Source organism: Ictidomys tridecemlineatus, unplaced genomic scaffold (genome assembly GCF_052094955.1).
Source record: "Ictidomys tridecemlineatus isolate mIctTri1 unplaced genomic scaffold, mIctTri1.hap1 Scaffold_397, whole genome shotgun sequence".
Taxonomy (NCBI): domain Eukaryota; kingdom Metazoa; phylum Chordata; class Mammalia; order Rodentia; family Sciuridae; genus Ictidomys; species Ictidomys tridecemlineatus.
The window spans coordinates 14,660-30,562 of record NW_027522586.1 but is presented as its reverse complement, the minus strand read 5'-3'; the positions used below and the strand labels follow the sequence as shown (position 1 = coordinate 30,562).

The window sequence follows — 15,903 nt, the reverse complement described above, 5'->3', positions numbered from 1 at the left end:
CTTTAGGAAAATGGAAAGTATCTTCTTCTAATAACGGTAAAGACAAACACCAAAAAAGTAATATACTGCTCATGACAGGCTCTGTGTACTGGTGAATAAATGCTTTGTACATGAAAATAATTTGTGTTCCAGTCCTGCCACTTTCCAGCTATATGACAGCAGGCAAATAACTAAAATTCACTCCCTGTCGTTTTACTCCATTGTGAGGTGATGATGATATTACTCACCTTGCAAGGATCTCGTGAAGGTTAAATTAGACACACATAAAAAATTTTATTGATCATATTTTTATCAAAAATAGTTTTTTGTGTAACAACAATAGTTGGAAATTTTTGGAATTTCAAAACTATATGTTACTAAAATCAATAGTTACTAGGACTGAATTCTGAACAAATTATAAATGTTATCTTAAGTTCTAAGGAAACCATTCCCTCTGGCCTTAAGTTCTTTGACTCCATTTTCTCATTTGGAAAACAGCTCTGTGGTGTTTCTCTACAGGTAGTGAATGAGCAACAAATACAGCTTGTAAACTTCCTGATAAATGAATACTTTATCGCATAGCCCTGGAAGCAACCCTGACGTCTTAAATTATGTAATCCTGGTATTACATTATATTAGTCTGGCTCATATAAAATGTAAGCTACAAAAATATCAAAGCTAAGAAAAAATATTTACTCATGCTTTTACATGCAGAAAGAGGATGCATGCATTGCCAAGATTCCATAGAACAAGCTCAAACGAGAGCAACAATGCCTCAGTTATTAGAGAGGGCAATGGCCTGAAGCAGTCCTAAGGAACAAAGATTACTTGGTCCATGCAAAAGTCAATATTTAAGTATACAATGAGTAATTCCCACTTTAAGTTCATGAACATATTTCTTTTCAAGAACTTCTTTTTGGTTACAAATTTCATTTGTGGTCTTCCTACCTATAATCCATGAACCTATGAATGAACAAAACGTTGAAACATGAAACTCTCCAGTAAACAAAAATGTCAGTACAGACTTAATTCTGACTAGACCATCTCAACAAGGTTACACAAGACTTGTACTGTACTTCTCAGTCTCCAAAATACTCATTTATCTACCCTGGCTAAAGCAACAGATTGAATGTTCTACAAAGATTTGTGGTAAATGCATGAATGACACCTCCAGACTATATCAAATCATGGGGCTCTTAACTTTAAATCATTATTATTTAAAATCCTCTGACAAGTAAAGTGCCTCTTTGGGAGAATGAACCTCATATTCCACATTAGAATCATTTAAATTCAAATGAATATTATTGTTGCTAATAGAAACTTCATTTCTAAATATTTTTTCAAATGTTCTAGTCATGCTATAAGCTAAAAATAACCATTAAATTATATTAATGCTAGCTTTGTGATCTTGAGCAAATCACTTAATTTTCTGCACCTTAATTTTCTTATCTGTTAAATGAAAATGGGATTGGGTGACTTTTTAGGTCCTTTAGAAAATAAAGACAAATAATAATTGTTATCATTTATGTCATTTTAATTAAAGATGTGAAAAATGTAACCAAAGATTCTGTAAAACATTAAGTCTAAAAGAAATTGAACCACAGCCAAGAATTTTTGTAAACCCCAAATCCCCTCTCGATAGCACCAAACAATTGAGTTTTACAGAGTTAACTATGAAAAAGGTAAATTTCTTATTAGTAAAACTGATAACCTCCTGGGCTAATTTAATTCATTCCCTACTTGCCAACCAGAAAAGTATGATTTTTACCTTTCTGGTTTAACAGCATAATGTTAGAAACTTTAAGGCCTACTCTTGCCTCATCTCTTATATACATGAAAACAGTGAGGCTCTCTCAAAAAAAGAATACTTATGGGCATTCTCATCCATAGCCTACCTGCCTGCCCCTCTATCGGGTATACTGTATTTTCTCTTGCCTTTGTCTTACTTGCAATAAACTGCTCTAATAACTTCCCCACCAAAAACATAAAATCCACGAATGAAAAAAACTACATAATTCATATTGTCTTCCAACACCCACAGAAAGGGTCTTAGAGTCAACTCAAGCAAACTTCTCCCCTGCGCCCCACCCCCACTGAAATCAACATACCATATTAAAAATGTGTGATTATTGGTCCACATTCAGACTTTGAATGAACGAATGAAGTGGCTTGTCTCCCACAGTTAGGGCAATGTAAAATCTAAAGACATACACCAAAAAAGTAATATACTACTCATGACAGGCTCTATGTATTGATAAATAAGTGCCCTGTACATGAAAATAATTTGTGTTCCAGTCCTGCCACTTTCTGGCTATACGACAGCAGGCAAATAACTAAAATTCACTCCCTGTGGTTTTACGCCACTGTAAGGTGATGATGATATTGTTCACCTTGCAGGGATCTCGTGAAAGTTAAATTAGACACATAAAAATGGCCTGGCACAAGCCAACCATGGAATAGGCAAAAGACACTAAAAGACATGCCATCTGCCTTACAAAACTTCTCCCTTCCCTCAAGGTAAGTTGAACAGAATCCAATGCAACAGATAGCTGCCATATTTTTCACTGGGCTGTCAGTTCCCCTTAGGCACAGAATATTTCTGATTCATCTCTGCATGCTAGTACCCAGCAGATTGAAAACATAATGAACGTTATTCAGTGGGGAAAATGAGAATTCTTTGGGTCTGAGGATGTTAATATTATCCCAGACCCAGTGAAAGAAAATTCCAATTTTCAGTTTGGCCAAATAGGTAAGTGTTTACTACAAGCTTCTATGTGGTTCAAAGCAAATAAGCTATTCTGAATTCTAATAATTACATTCTCTAAAATATAAAAAACTCAATTGCCCTAAAGCTCTCAATTTTAGTTTTGAAAAACCAATTCTTTCCTAAACAATGGAGTGGATAACCACAGAAACTTGTGGAATCTCTTTTCCTAGAAAACACGAAGAACAGGAAAGAAGCCAGTCAGTCTGGAAATGGCTTCAAAATCTGCCGATAAGCAAGAAGTTGGGCTGAGTTAGAGATGCTCCTTGAAGGGTTCCGCCACTAAGAAAAATAATTCTAATAATTCTGTCATTTATGTCCAAGAAAATAAAATAAATCTAACATCTCCCAATACAGTCATTGGAAATTATTTTATTTGGATCTAGTGATGCTTTTACAAACCCATTTTCTTCTTAAATTATAGTAAACTGTACTAAGCTCTTAATTTGAATATGAGCTCTTCTTAATAATACAGAATAGAAATTGCACTTAACACAGTAAACAAAATTATTTATTCATTTCTCTTTTTCAGTCTATTTCATGACCTTAAATCTACTCATCCCCAAAGCCTTATAAGAAATACTATTTCCCCAAAAATACAGCACTCTATTTTTTCCATTTACAGATGTCCAAGGCATTCATTACCCAAATCACATTGCACAGGTGATTAGTATATGATATCTTCTATTTTCATCTGATTCACAAGTAACAGTTTATTTCTCCCCAGCTGAACTGTAAGCTCAAAAGCCCAAGTTTTGGAGCCCTCATGTTTAAACTGAATTCAAGGTAAGTACTTATTCATCATTAAGTTCTTATTGGCTCACAGGTTGAGTTTAAGCAAAAGGAAAATGTAAAAGCAATACTATTTAACTCTGCACACTGAGCACCTGTATGAAGTTTTGGCAAAGCAGACACTCCACAAAGTCAAAAATAAAGCTTCTCAGACTACTATATATTGGCACTTGCCACTTAGCTGCAACTAACATAGTTGAAGGTTAAGACACACAAGGGCCCCAGAGTTAAAGATGCAATTGGTTTAGCTGCTACCCTATAAAGAATGAGCAGCTATCAAGGACGGTCCATTCACATACAGATGGCAGCTACTATAGAAAAGCAGAAAGCACAGCACCTTCCCCAGAAAACAGGGCTATGCATGTTCCGATTTTACATGGAATCCATTATTCATTCTGTCAGACTAAGTCAGTTAAATGACAACAAACAGAAAGGAAAGGAGTGTTAGAAAATTACAGTGTAATAACATGACTGTAAAACTTGTATTTTCTCACTGTTCATAATCCAAAGAACACATCTAGATCAGACCAATGGGCTCAAAAGCTCAATCTTAAGTGCATTCCACACACTCATACAGAGAGGCAGACCCCTGGTCCTTTCTCCACATATTAAATGAAAACTTCTGGTCCCTACTATGTGTCAGGTACTGTCTAAGGCATTGGCACTTTATCAAACATGCAATTCTAGTAACATTATATAAAGTCTCAGCTTCATATTTTAGAGGGAAGACACCTCAGGCTTGGCCCAACCTCTTATTTGAGCAAGAAGAAACTCAAGGCACAGAGAGGATAACCTCATTTGTTATTGTGGCTTTATTAGAACAAAGGCAGGAGTAGAAAACAAACTTTTTATCCCCCCCTCCCCAGTAATAAAATTTACTTTTTCTACTAAGCAAGTATTTCTATATGCTTCCTACACACCAGACAGTATACAAGGTACCAGATACACAGGATTCTGACCCTGGTGCTGTCCTCAAAAGGCACAGTCTAACAGCAAGGCAACAGACAGAAACAGCAAACCATATCTCTAATTGTTTAGGACTTCAATTTTAAAAAAAATAATAAAATTGTAATAGTTTGTTGTAGACTCTTAATAACCCCATGAAGATAAAATCTAGATCTTACTACTCCTGTCATATAGATTGAGAAACTGAAGTATGGAGTGAATAAGGGACTCTACTAAGGTCATCTCCAGTGGCAGCAAAATGCCTAGAAACCAAGTTTATTTACTCCAAGGTAGACATTCTTTTCACACTAGATGGAAAAAAAGCAGATGTTCTTTTTATGTTCAGTTCCTTTCTGACCAAGAGCACACATTTGCAAGACTGCATGCAGAACAACCTGTGGTTGTGAAAGCAAATTTAACTGGCTGTGAGGTGTCATCAGCTGAGGTTAGTTATTTGATGACTGAGTAATCACCCAACAAGACATTGTAAGTACCATTCTTAAAGTGCCCTTTATATATACAAAGAATAGATGGAAACGGTCCTATCCTTCGGGGAATTAATATGTAGAAAATGGGTATATAAATATTTCAACAAAAAGTGACAAAATTAAATAAACTACAAAAGTAGAATAATCACAAACAATTGCAAATTTAATAAACTAAATGTTTTGCAGAACTTCCAAGAAGACCTGCCAAGAAACTGATAATTCAAGAGTTAAATAGAAAAGAGAAGCCTGTATAGGAGATGACACATGCCAGTCTTCTGATTATTGAAATACAGGCTCTTACTAAAAAATGTTCACCACACTTAAGTAAAATATCAACTTCCTAATTCCTTCATTTCACTTTCCACCATTAGTCAAAATAATTATACAAATATTCCATTTCCCTTCTTCTAGGAAAGTTATTAATTTTGTAATCTTCTCTATTCAAAAGAAATGAATTTCCATCAGTGTGACTTTAGCTAAAAGGGTAAAACTGTGTGATCTCATCGCCCTTTTATTCTTCTATCCTCTTTCAGTTGCAACCTAAATGAAATTAATGATCATTTTTCTCTGGTGCACAGTAAAATTTATATACACATTCAAGAAGAGCAATTTTAACATTAACTTTAATTGTTACTTAATATCATATTTTATTCATACTACTAAACATCATCATGGTCTCATAAAAAGATACAACTATTTTAAACTTAAGCACACTGTAGAATTATTAACAAATTAGACAAAGTTAAAAAGAAACAAATACTAGTAATTTTCAGTTAATGACAGGAAAAATTACTTTAAGAATGAGCTAAAGGGGCTGGTGTCATGGCTTGGTGGTAGAGCAGTTGCCTACCATGCGTAAGACACTGAGTTCAATCCTCAGCACCACCTAAAAATAAATAAATAAAGGTATTGTGTCCATCTACAACTAAAAATATTTAAAAAAAATAACAGGCTATAAAGTAAAAATTATAATCATGCTACTAAAGTAGTAATATTTATTTTAAAAATACAACTCAGGGGAGAAAAAAAAAATCTCTTAGTATTCCTGCATTTACTCAGGGGATTCAAACTTAGAGCCAGTTACCTTTCTTTGAAATATTTGGTGAATTTTACAGGCTGATAAGCAGCAATTTTCAGAACCACCACAGCAGGTTTCACTAGAATTACCACAAGCATATCAAAAAATTATTTCATCATATCTTTTAGTTCTTAAAACTTAATTTCATCACAAGAAGACATATTTTAATAAATACCAGTTTAAAATCTAAATTTGAAGCAAAAGCATAGTAACTTGTTTAGGGAAGAGAGAAGCTGGGCTTGAATTCATGTTTAGGTCCTTAAGACAATGACTTGTATGTCAAATTGGATTCTAAAAGTTTAAGGGAGTAATTAAACATGCAGCGACAGTGACATCTAGTGTTAACAGCTGCAAGCCAACTACACTACTATTAAATCCTCAAATGCTGAAGAACTATCCAAAGCTTCTCTTTAAGAACAAACAGAACTTGTGCATTATATTAAATAATAATAATAATAATAACAATAACCAAAATGGTTCCATAGATTTCCTTCCAGACATTAAAAAGCCTTACTGAAAAAAACAGAGTAAATTAAAGACCAAAAAGTAAATGCATTATTTATTTCACACAGTCAACATCTCCAACTTTCTCCCTTCGTTTAGGAGAGTAATGAATGCACAGGTAGTCTGGAAGGTGTTCTGATAAGAGTTTCACAATCTTTTAAACTTTTGCCTATATGATTAAAGATACTGCACAGATAGTAAATACTCGATAACACATCAGGAAAAAAGAATGTAGGACATTTCAGGAATACTTGAAGAAGACACAAAGAAAAAAGAATAGTTACTGCAGTGAGAAACAAGTCTATATTTCAGCCCTGGCTTCCTTGCTTTATATTTGTTGATTTGAAAGGTCAACTTTGTAATCAGTTGATATTTTTGCCCAAGGATTTAGAATTTGGCAGCACAGGTTAATTCATTATACCATTTTTATAGTTTTATGCTACAGATGAATCTGTAAAAGTAAGCAAAATTTCGACAATTATTTTTGGCCAGGACAATTTTGTGTAAAAAGAAAAGTTAGCATTAGATGAAGCTTACTTACCTATTTGTTTTGGAAAGTTCATCCTTTCCCCTTTTAACTCCAAAAATTCTTGTGATCAAGGAACTAAAGAGAAGAGTGGATGAATTTCTCACCTATTATAAAAATAAACACACAATATGGGTCAAGGAATATTTATGGCATGAAATCAACATGTATAATGGTCAACTAGGTATTCCAATCATTATACCATTGGCTAGTGTAGGACTAAAGAAAACATGGTTTGTTTTCACAAAATGAGACAACTTTAAAAAAAAACTTAATAGTAATTGACTCAATGAACTCTTAAATTAAGCCCTAACTCCAAACACAATATAGTTTTTTCCTATTCTAATATTATCAATTGATTTCATTTTGTCCTTGAATTGAATCATCAAACAGTACTTTAAGAAAAAAAAACTAGGGGCTGGGGATGTGGCTCAAGCGGTAGCGCGCTCGCCTAGCATGCGTGTGGCCCGGGTTCGATCCTCAGCAGCACCACATACCAACAAAGATGTTGTGTCCGCCGAGAACTAAGAAAAAAATAAATAAATGTTAAAATTCTCTCTCTCTCTCTGTCCCCCTCTCTCACTCTCTCTTTAAAAAAAAAAAAAAAAAAAAAAAAGAAAAAAAAACTATTTTTCATATCCTTCCTGACAATGATTATTCTAGACCTCAACTCTTTTCACTTATTTTTCTGTACTTACCTACCTGTGAGAAAATACTTGTAAGACTTAATTTCAAAGAATCCATGTAATAAATAGTCAAGAAAATACTTAATATTCCAAATGCCATTAACTTCACAATGCCAATAATATAGCCAAGGGATATTAACCCTAAAATTATATGATAGAACTGATTAATAAAAACAAGAGGCAAGAATAATGTTAATAAACTTGGATCATTTCTCCAAGACACTACAGAGTATGTTTTCCAAGCCAATGCATCAAGATACTTTGGAATTTCACGACAATGTCTTGAATATTCTAGCATTATTGGTCTTCCTCAATCACCTTGCCAAATCAGAGTAGAGAGGTTTAAGTATGTAGTGCCTTCCTTATGGTGTGCAAGGCAATATACCAGCACCAGAGAGAATATCTAGAAATAGAAGACACAAAATTGCTGCCATCATAGAGCTTATTTTCTAATTAGGTAAGTGATCATATGGTATGTTAAGTAGCAATATAATCAGAAAAGTCATTAAAAGTAATAATGCAGGCTGGAGCCATAGCTCAGTGGTAGAGCCCTTGCCTCGCACATGTGAGGCACTGGGTTTGATCCTCAGCACCACACAAAAATAAATTAATAAACAAAGATTTTTTTAAAAAAGTAATAACTTGAGATTTAGAAAACCACTTCCTGAAACCATTGCATAAGGGTCACAAACTCAAACGCCCAGTAGAAGCAGGGAGCAACAGAGGCAGCAGTGGACTGTGTCTAATGTAGTCCCTGCTCAGCTTCAGCTGACTAGCTGCCATGAAGGAATGCAAGCCTAATGTTGCCAGATCTTCTGCTTTTTTAACAGAAGCTAGAAACATGATTTTTATGTGAAATCTCACTATTTTGAAATGTTGGCAACAAATTAAAGAAAAGGGGTGGTGGAAAAATGACCATAGAGTCCAAATAAAATTCATATCAAAATTGCAATGAAACCCTAATCTTGGACAGATCTACTTAGGTCCATTCAATAGTCAGCAAACATTAATGGAGTCCCTACTACATGCCCTGCCTAATATGCCCAAACTGTAACAAATAGATCCATCCTGTCAATATCAGTATCACCTCTGCCTAGCACAGGTCTTGATTACCTTACCCAGTCTCAGAAGGCTTGGTAAGGACATTTAGGACACCATTACTTCCCTCAAATCATAACAATGATAAAACACAAAAAGAAAGGTTAAAAGTAGGGCTCAGTGATAGAGTGCTTGCCCAGCACCACAAGTAGTAACAAAAAAATAAACAAAACACAACAGAAACACAAATTCCATTTTGCCCTAAACCAAACTCTCTGACAAAGGCTGCCAGATGCACTAAAGTTAAACATCTGGAGATGTTGAGAATACACACTTTAAACAAAACCATAGGGTTTTTTTTCACTTTGTGAAACAGGCACAACCCAGAAATAAAATTCTTTTTTTTTTAATCAATAGACTGAGGGCAGGAGACAGATAATGCATTTTAGTAATATTAATATGGACAAATGGAGCCGGGTGCAGTGACACACGCCTGTAATCCCAGAAAGGCAGGGGGACCACAAGTTCAAAGGCTGAGGCAGGGGGACCACAAGTTCAAAGCCAGCCTCAGCAACTTACTGAGGCCTGAACAGCTTAGTAAGACCCTGTCTCTAAATTAAAAAAAAAAAGATGAACCAATGGGTATCAATACTATCAGCTTGATCCATCCTGCATAGGCTGATTGTTTGTGCCTCCTTCCCCAAATACATAAATACATATGTAGAAATCCTAACCTTCAAAGTGATGGCTTTGGGAGGTGGGGTACTTAGGATATGATTAGGTTATGAAATCTTTACCCTTATAAATGGGATATTAAATGCTCATATTAAAGAGACCAGAGAGAGAGAGAGAGAGAGAGAGAGAGAGAGAGAGAGAGAGAGAGAGATCCATTGCCCCTTTTAACCTTTTACAAGATAAGGCACCTTCTATGAACCAAAAAGCAGGCCCTCATGAGACACTGAATCTGCTGGCACATCGATCTTGGATTTCCCAGCCTCCAGAACTATGAGAAATAAATTTTTGCTGCTTATAAGTCACCCATTCTGTGGCATTTTGTTATAGCAGCTCAAACAGACCAAGAAATCCATTATAAAATTCCTCCATTTAGTAGCCAATTATGATCAATACCTATTCTGATACATATAGCAAAACGGTGATACTCTATCAGAACTTCTGCATTAATTACTTAACATTCCCAGAAAAAATTTTAAAAACTTTCCCAAATCATCTATTTGGTTACCCTGTTCACTCAGTACAGAATTATTTGCATGTATTAACCAATTTTCCATTCAGGGCAGAGCAAACCTCCAAAAGTAATCAATTGATGATACTTGTTTTTATTTATTTTTTTTAAGAGAGAATGAGAGGGGGGAGGAACAGAGAGAGAGAGAGAGAATTTTAACATTTATTTATTTTTTCTTAGTTCTCTGCGGACACAACATCTTTGTTGGTATGTGGTGCTGCTGAGGATCGAACCCGGGTCGCACGCACGCTAGGTGAGCGCACTACCACTTGAGCCACATCCCCAGCCCCCAATACTTGGTTTTAATATTTTAAAAATGACTTTCCCTTCTTTGAGATACAATAAACATACTGTAAAATTCACCATTTTGAAGTATACAAGTCAGTGGTTTTTACTATATTTCTAAAGTGGGAGACTATCACCACTAAATCAACAATATTTTCACAGCCCCAAAATGAAACCCTGCACACATTAGTCATCATTTTCCCTCCACCCATAGTAGGAAAGCACTGATCTATTTCTGTCTCTAAATATTTGCCTATTCCAGACATTTCATATACATAGGATCATGAAACAGATGGCTTTTTATGTAAGCCTTCTTTCACTCAGCACAATATCCTCAAGATTCACCCATATTCTAACATTTTTTGATATGTTCTTCCTTTTTATGGTAATATCCCATAATAGAGATATATCACATTTTTTAAATCTGTTCAGCATTTGATGGGACATTTGGCTTGTTTCCCATTTTTTGGCTATTATGGATAATGCTACTGAAAACATCTGTGCACAAATTTTTGTATCAACATGTTTTCATTTCTCTTAGGTATACATCCAGAAGTAGTATGGTAAATTATTACAGTAACTCTGCTTGTAGGAACTGCCAAAATGGTGGTACCATTTTATATTCTGATTAGCAATATATTAGGGCTTCAATTTCACCAATTCTGTGATTCTCACATCTTCCTCAATACTTTTATTGTCCATCTTTTTAATCTTAGTGAGTACAAAATGGTATCTCATTGTGGCTATGATTTCCATTTCCCTAATGATGCTAAACATCTTTTTATGTACTTATTGACCATCTGAATATCTTTTTGGGGGAAATATATTCAAATGAATTGTCCATTTTTTTTAATTGGGTTGTCTTTTTATTATTATTGAGTTCTAAGAGTTTTCTGTATATTCTTAATTTTGATCAAGTCTAATTTACCTATGTTATTTTCTGTTGCTTGTACCTTAGGTGTTGTATCTAAGACACCGTTAACCCACTCCAAGGTACAAAAACTTACACAAGTTTTCTTCTAAAATTTAGCTCTTACATTTAGATTTTTGATCCATTTTTAGTTCCTCAAACATGAAATTCATTCCATTGCATTACAGCTATCTAATGGTACTAGTACTATTGGTTGAAAGAACTATTCTTTCTCCATTGATCTTTGAGCACTATTTTTTAAATTTTTTGTGGAGATTTATTTCTGGACAATCAATCCTATTCCATGATTTATATGTCTATCCTGATGTCAAATCCATAATCAAATTTACTACTGCTTAGTAGTAATTTTTGAAATTGGGGCCTATGAGCCCTTTGACTTTTTTTCAAGATTGTTTTGTCTAGTATGGGACCCTTGTATTTTTTTTAACATATATTAGGACCAAAATATTAATTTATGCCAAAAAAATATTCAGATGGAATTTTAACAGAAATTATGTTGAATCTGTAGATCAATTTGGGGAATATTATCATCTTAATGATAGAACATCTTCCAATAATGAACATGGGATATCTGGTCCTCTTGCATTTCTCTGAATAATGTTTTCAGATTTTCAGTGTGAAAGGTTGCACTTTTTCTGTTAAATTAATTTCCTTTTAAAAAATATTTTTATTAGTTATTGATGGGCCTTTATTTATTTGTTTATATGTGGTGCTGAGAATAGAACCAGTTTCTCACACATGCTGGGCAAGCACTCTACCACTGAGCCACAACCCCAGCCTCATCTTCTGTTAAATTTATTTCTAAAGTATTTTATTCTTCTTTATATTTTTATTAGTGCATTATAGTTATACATAATAGTGGTATTCTTTGTGACATGTACATACATGCATATATTGTAATTTACTCCATTTCATTCTCTAGACTTCCCCTTTCCCTCCCTTCCTCCTTTCCTGAATCCCCTTTCTCTACTGATCTTTCTTCTATTTATTTTATTACCTTTATTTATTTAATTTTTAATAGGTGCATTATAATTATACATAAAACTGTGACTCATTGTGATATATGCATACAGCACATAGCATAATTTAGTCCATTTAGTCTTCCTCCACTCCACCCTGCCCCTCAATGACTTTCTTCTATTATACTATTCTCCCTTCTGTTTTCATCAGATTCCCTTTTATTATTCCTTATTTCTCTTCACTTCCACACAGGAGAGAAAAGATTTGACCCTCGTCTCCCTGAGTCTGGCTTATTCACTTAGCATGTTGTTCTCTAGTTCTATCCATTTATCAGCAAATGATATAATTTCATTCTTCTTGATGGCTGAGTAGAACTCCATTGTGTACTGCCAGTGTCTCGGCTGGCACTGAATCATGAGCCACTACACAGCTTTGTAGATTCAAATAGCAATTCTTTATTCCAGAACTCACACCAGCCTCCAGCTAACACGTTCTGCTCCAATCTCCAATCTCCAATATCCGGCCGCCCCCAATCACCTACTCCACAGAGGCTTTTTCCAAATCCAATTTGAATCTCAATGGGAACACGCAGCAGGAACACCCTAATCCCAGCAGCAATAATCTTCAACCTCCAACTTCCCTAAAACCCCTATTGTCTTAAAGTGGGAATGCCTTAAACCCAAATTATCTTAAGCCCGGATACTTCCTCAAACCTGCAGGATACTTCCTCAAACCTGGATCCACCCTCATTCACCTTGAGCAGGGTCACCTTTCTCAAACACACATGCAAGGTCACAGCGGATTTCAAAGGAAGTCCATGTAACATGGGGTACGCTGGCAAGGATTTTGAATCATCATTCCTACTTGGCAATGGCCCTCAGCAGTGTACATATGCCATACATTTTCTTCTCTTCTTTTATTCTTTTTTAAAAATTCTTTTTGAATTAATGTTTGAACTATTCATTGCTCAAGTAAAAATGATTTTGATACTTTTATCTTGTATTCAGCCACCTCATTGAACTTGTTTATTAGCTCTAATTTATGTGAGTGTGTTCCTTAGGATTTTCTACATAAAAGATCATGGCATCAGAAAATAAAAACAGTTACACCTTCCTTTATTACATCTTATTTTGGCCTGATTGCCCTAGTTAGAGTTCTAATGTAATGCTGAACATAAGTGGCAAGAGTGTATACCCTTGACCTTTTACTGATCTTAAGGGAGAGCTTTCAGTTTTTCACCAGTAAGTATATACTATGTTTTCCACTGCTGTTCTTGATCAGGTTGAGAAAATTCCATTCCTAGTTCATTGAGTGTTTTTAATCATGAAATGGAATTAGATTATTGTCAAATGCTTTTTCTACATCTGCTTAAACATCATTTAATTTTTGCCCTTTATTCATTACATGTTACATTAGCTGATTTCCTATGCTGAGATGTATACTGTTTTAAAACTGTAGAAGTTAAAAAACAGACCACTAAATAGTTATTATAAAGGGTCAGTTGGTCCCATTATTTTTGAGACTGTGGCAAGGCAAAACATCATGGCAGGGAGCATGTAGTAGAGCACAACTGTTTACCTTATGGGAGTCAGAAAGCAAAAGAAAAGAGAGGAGGGGTGTAGGTCCCAAAAGGATTTTCGAGAGCACGCCTCCATGACCTAACTTCCTCCCACTAGGCCCCACCTCCCAAAGGTTCTATTACTTCCCAATAGTACCACAGGATGGTGATCAAGCCTTTCACACATGGGCCCCTGGGGAAATTCTTAGATCCAAACTATAGCAACAATAATACAATAAAAGCAAATTCCTTTGGGGAAAAATGAATGAAGGAGTATGCAAGTTAAAAAAAGATTAAAGACAGAATTAGTGGTAAAGTTGAAAATGCAGAGATTAGAACAACTGTCAAGTAATTCTACCTATAAACAATTCTTTTTATCAGGGAAAACCAGAATACTTCCTGCTCTCTACCTCTTTCTTCACTGAGTCTCCAACATATGGTTGGCAGGGACTTGGTAGTCAGCTGCAAAGTGACAACTGTTACCAAAGTATTTCTCTTCTATTCATTGAATAGATAATTTTTTTCTTTCTTTCTTGGCATAAGAAAGCTTCTATATATAGACTTGTATAAGAGATAGAAGAATTTATTAGCTCTAATTTATTAGAAAATTAGGTTACACCAGGTTGTATGCGTGTGTACAAGCACATATGTACACTCATTTTTTAATTACATAACATATAAACTCCCTTAACAAATATTCAAAAAATATGAAAGGGGAGCCCACCCTGTGCAATTGCTATGTAGCATGATCACTGACACACCATACACCCCTAGTAGGCAGTCAAGGATAGGGTCAAGATACATTTTAATATTCTGTCCAGGGTATGTGATACAGGTTTAGAGCAGAAAGAGACATTTTTTAAAAAAAATTAAATGAGACTTGAGTTCTAAGCCATGTGACTTTGAAGAAATCCTACACCTATAATCCAGAAAAACCATGCCATATTTTCTGGGCTTCTAAGGAGAAGACCAGCAATACTTGAGTTCTTGGTAACTGTCTTCCAAAGCTGTAAGATACTTCTCCCATGAGAGGTCAAAAGTAAAGAAAGGGTTTCCACTAATCCATACAGCATCTATAAGTGAATTAGAAAAAATGTACCTCTTCCTCTAAGTAAATGAAGCTCCATTCCAAGGCACATAGCATGATGAGTGGAGCACAGCTGGATTTCAAGACTACACAGCCCTAAGCCTGGAACCTTCATGGCAACTTCACAACTGCCAGAGGGCAGAGTCATTGGTGCCAACAAGACACAAAGTAACCGTGGCAGTGCTGCCAGGAAGATCTGAAAGTGTCTTTTTTGTATATTCCTCTGATATCCCCTGCATGCTGTGAATCAGAACTGACTTGAGAGAAGCAAGATAAAACTGTTCTAGATGAAAATATAACCTCAGGATGGGTCATAGGAGGACCCTAGTTGGGTTGCTTGGCAAGCTCTATTGGAAAGGCTGAGAGCTGCCTAGGGAAAGGCAATCAGGTGTCCAACAGTCACTAAACATAATAGAGAATCAGATGCTATTTTAAAAGAACAACTGCCCAGAAAACTCTAAGGATCTATGCATATGTATCTATAAGTCATTTTATGTAACTTAAATTTTGACTAAACTAACTTCATCTACAAAATGTACGTCAAACATAATCATTTCTTACCATCTTTACTAACATTTCTCTATTCTAGGCCATCATCACCTTTTGGCAGAACTATTATAATAGCTTCCTGATTGGTCTTCCTCCTTCCTTCTTGCCACCTTAGAATCAAGTCCCCATTTATCTAGATTAATAAAAAACCCATCATTCCCTGCTATAAAACCCCCTTGTGAAGGATTTTTCAATAGGCTTTTCAATAGCAGAAGGAATCACAGTTGCATTTCAAGTGTTTATGCCAACACTTGTTCAAGTTGGGTTAATGCCCCAAGGGGTAAACTCTGACCAACAAGAAACAAGCAATGGGACTCTTCTAAGAGGTGGTAGTTTCACGTAGTAGAAGATGTACCATGTGACAAGACAACCAGCTCAGTTTACTTGCAAGGTTAGGGCCTACTTGGTAGCATCTTTCCTCCTTTCTTGCCTTATTTATTGTTTTCTTTCATTCTTGCTGCTCTGGGTTTGTACCACTCAATAAAACCTT

At 35.3% G+C, this 15,903-nt stretch overlaps 1 pseudogene; it reads right to left on the bottom strand.

Moving 5' to 3' along the window:
* The window catches only part of LOC144373433 (transport and Golgi organization protein 1 homolog), a 133,277-nt pseudogene that overhangs the window by 111,858 nt on the left and 5,516 nt on the right, over positions 1-15,903 (bottom strand).